General features: G+C 43.5%; 1 non-coding gene across 1 annotated transcript; it reads right to left on the bottom strand.

Moving 5' to 3' along the window:
• Positions 1–2,761: 2,761 nt before the first annotated feature.
• On the bottom strand, positions 2,762–2,835 carry TRNAR-UCG. Its single transcript has one exon. It is a non-coding gene; the product is annotated as a tRNA-Arg (tRNA).
• Between the last annotated feature and the right edge of the window lie 1,161 nt (positions 2,836–3,996).

Below are 3,996 nucleotides of genomic sequence, written 5' to 3'. Positions count from 1 at the left end.
ATTGCATTAATGAGAGAGATCCGTTGATTTGGCTAAGGTAGGAAAGAATATATTATTTGTTTCCTAAAGCAAATTGCATTAATGGGAGAGATCCGTTGATTTGGCTAAGGTAGGAAAGAATCTATTATTTGTTTGCTAAAGGAAATTGCATTCATGAAAGAGATCTGTTGATTTGGCTAAGGTAGGAAAGAATCTATTATTTGTTTCCTAAAGAAAATTGCATTAATGAGAGAGATTTGTTGATTTGGCTAAGGTAGGCGGTTTTTGCGGTTCTTGGCGGCTCAGTGTGAGGTGGGGCGAGGTACAAAAAATATCATGGAAGGTGAGACGGAAAAAAACCTGGGAGGTGGGAGTTGTCCCTGGTTAACCTACGAAATTTCATAGATTTTTTTAGGACGAAAAAAAACCAGTGGAGGTGGGACGAAAATTGGCCGGCGGAGACTACCACCTCCCACTACTGACTTTTTTTCGTCCGGTTTTATTTCATCCCACCTCCCACTACTGACTTTTTTCTTAATTAATAACTCCACCCTCCTGCTGGTTTTTTTCTAATCTAATTCAATCTATTGATCCTTCCTTAGTCACAATGGACTTACATGTAGCCCCGACAGATCGGTTTCCATATGAAATAAAACACAATCATCAATCAATCCTTGGTTCTCTTTTATAGGACTTGTTGCCATACATGAACCATACGATAACGTCCATATACAAAATAAAGGGAAACACAATCAGGTTTCCTTCCTTTCCAAAGTTCTAGCCACCGACCCCCTCCCCAGACCGCGTTCTTTTTCCCATGCCACCATCGACAATCTGCTCTCCCATTTCCTCGTCCTCCCCGCGTTGTGAAGTTCCAACGCACAACTACACAAACACCAGTGACATAGAAAACCACCGCCTCCTCCTCCGCGCCACCGCCTACTCTATTTTTCCCCTCTGTGTGGCGACCTGAATGGAAGGCGGTGGATCTGGGATGCGCCTGGTTCCACAAGACGTCAGGCATAAGGAAGGATGGAAAACCACCGGCTAGATGGCCAAGGGTGGCCCATTGAAGGTTTGAAACCTCCTATGGCGTAATTTTGTGCAACCTGCATGAAGATTGTAGGAGCTATCCATGTGGTCGTTCCATCGGCAACAAGTACGTATTGGATAGCACATAATTTGAAATTCTTGATGGAGTTGACTGACCATGACTTTGACTCTTACAATGTTGCATGTTCTTCGGAGTTGACTGGTGGCGTTTTTAGGTTATTACTACCATGAAGATGAGAGGAACATCGAGAAAAATCCTTTCCCTAAAAAATGGATGGGAGGAATATCTTGGTCTATGATTTCATGATGAATAGGACCCTGAGAAAGCAGTGGATGATGCCCCGTTGATTCTCTTTGAATTCGGCTACTGTGGGAATGTGTATAGTCAGGCTTGGAGTGAGCGCTCCATGCATGTGTGCCAGTGGCACTCAGAGATTGATTGTGCCGCTCTTGTGAGGGTGTGTGGGAGTGGTGTGCTCGAGACACGCCAATCTCGTGAGCAGGTGCAGAGATGAGTTGCACAAGACAAACATTGGTGGGATGAACCCAAACCTTTTTTTTTCTAATATGAATTATCCTTCCTTCTTAGAAAAACATGTTTTGAGTAAAGTTATCTTTACTATAGACATATATTGACAATTAATCAAGTATCAACATCATTGCATGCTTATTGCATGGAATGTGTGTCCCAATGTTGACAGAAGGTATAAAAAGATTGTCTTGGAATTATTATTTTCTTGGGAAGATATTGCCCTGAATTCTCATTTCTCATCAGAAATTTAGTATCCATTTTCGTTGATCTTATTTGCAACATGTACAAGTCAGTAATAATCTAAGGGGGTGCCCTACCGGAGAAGATTATGATAGTTGGACAAGAAACTTGGTACTGTCGTGCAAGGTAGAGGTAGGAGAAATAGGAGATAAAAGCATGCATGGTGGGAGAAGGAAGTCGAGTGTCGCGTGGTAGCTCAGACATGGAGTGTGGAAGAAAGACAATGACGAGATGTATGTACCTACTAGATCATGACCATGAGATATCATCCCATAAAAATGGCCTTTGACTCTCATGTCACATGAATTTTCTCTTTGTATATATATATTTGTTAGTCCGTGGCAACGCACGGACACTTAGCTAGTAGTTGATAACAAAAGGGAGTGGAGCGCGTGCAAAAAGAGAAAATAAAAAGGGAGTGGAGCGCGTGCAAAAGAGAAAATAAAAGGTATATCCTGTCCCCCACAAAAAAAAATGGCCTATCCTGTCTCAACGTCTCATGAATTTTGTAGTAGACGTAAGTCTACATTCATTTAGCATGAGTTTTTTTTTAAATTAGCATGAGATATATTGTGACGTTCATGAATACGGTTAACTTTTTCTGCGCCGTTCCCGTACTTGGTAATACGTACATAGTTGATAACAAAAGGGAGTGGAGCGCGTGCAAAAAGAGAAAATAAAAAGGGAGTGGAGCGCGTGCAAAAGAGAAAATAAAAGGTATATCCTGTCCCCCACAAAAAAAATGGCCTATCCTGTCTCAACGTCTCATGAATTTTGTAGTAGACGTAAGTCTACATTCATTTAGCATGAGTTTTTTTTTAAATTAGCATGAGATATATTGTGACGTTCATGAATACGGTTAACTTTTTCTGCGCCGTTCCCGTACTTGGTAATACGTACATAGTTGATAACAAAAGGGAGTGGAGCGCGTGCAAAAGAGAAAATAAAAAGACAAACCGACCACAGTGGGAGTCGAACCAACGACCTTCTGATCCGAAGTCAGACGCGCTAATCCACTGCGCTATGCGGTCGTTATATGATATAGGTACGAGTTTCTTTTTGAAATACAGTAAATAGCAATGAAGAGAGCCGAACTTACTGTACGGCGATGTTTGTTTCCACCCACTGTATACGACCCGGTGGTCGTTATGGTTTCGGCCGCATGCGCACTTCCAAGGTGTTCATTTCATATCTTGAGCACAAGAAATCATGCTCCATGCCAGGGCAAGGCTCGAGCTGTGGTGTCACCGATGATCCTGGAACTCGTTCGCTGTGTTGATAACAAAATGACTGACCTAAAGGAATTTAAGGTACAGTAGCGTAAAAAGCGCTCTCCATATGGTAGGTTTAGCATACATAATAATATTTCTTACACTATTAATTCGTCTTTTCGAGTTGTAGTGTTTTTTTTCCTTACACTGACCAAATACGAGTGTTGTTAGGCAATGTATTACCTCATTCAGTTTAGACCCTTGGATCAAAGATAATGGATGGTCTATAATAATTGGGACCACTTGTCCAGATCATTGCGGCTACCCCAGCCCCTGCGCCACTTGTCCAGATTTGAGTGATTAGACTCCCCTTGAAGTTCGGATATTTCTTTGGCAATGGATCCGTGGCCGCACCCTTTCTGGCGTGGAGGTGCTCAAGCGGAATGGCCCGGGTGACGGTATCTGCCCCTTATGTGGGACGGAGGAGGACTCAAACTACATCTTCTTTACTTGTGTGTCAGCGCAATTCCTTTGGAGTTGTTTCCGCGAAGTAGTTGGTGGTAGTTGCTGCCACACTAACTTTCCACACCTCTTTGCGGAGATCCAGGCTTCCCCCCTGCATGTCCGCCACATTTGGTGGATGGGTGTCGATGTCCTATCCTGGACGCTCTGAACTATCAGTAATAAACTTGTGATCCATCGTGTGCCCCTTCGGCGTGCTACCGATGTGATTTACAAAATGTGTGGATATTTGCAGGTTTAGCAGCTGCTTAGCCGCCCTCAGGATCGTGACGCCATCAACTCTATCATTGCTGATCTTGGCGCGATGGGCCTACGGTTGGCGCCGCCGCTTCCTCCACCACCCCCGGAGCCGGATTAGCCCGTCGTGGCTTGTTTCCCACAGTGTGTTTACTTTTCTTTAGGACTTGTTGAGATGTGCCCTTAGCGGAACCTTGCACTATTTATCTGTCTGTTATCTTT

This window comes from Triticum dicoccoides, chromosome 1B, assembly GCF_002162155.2.
Source record: "Triticum dicoccoides isolate Atlit2015 ecotype Zavitan chromosome 1B, WEW_v2.0, whole genome shotgun sequence".
NCBI classification, from domain to species: Eukaryota; Viridiplantae; Streptophyta; class Magnoliopsida; order Poales; family Poaceae; genus Triticum; species Triticum dicoccoides.
This window is presented reverse-complemented; position numbering and strand designations above follow the sequence as displayed.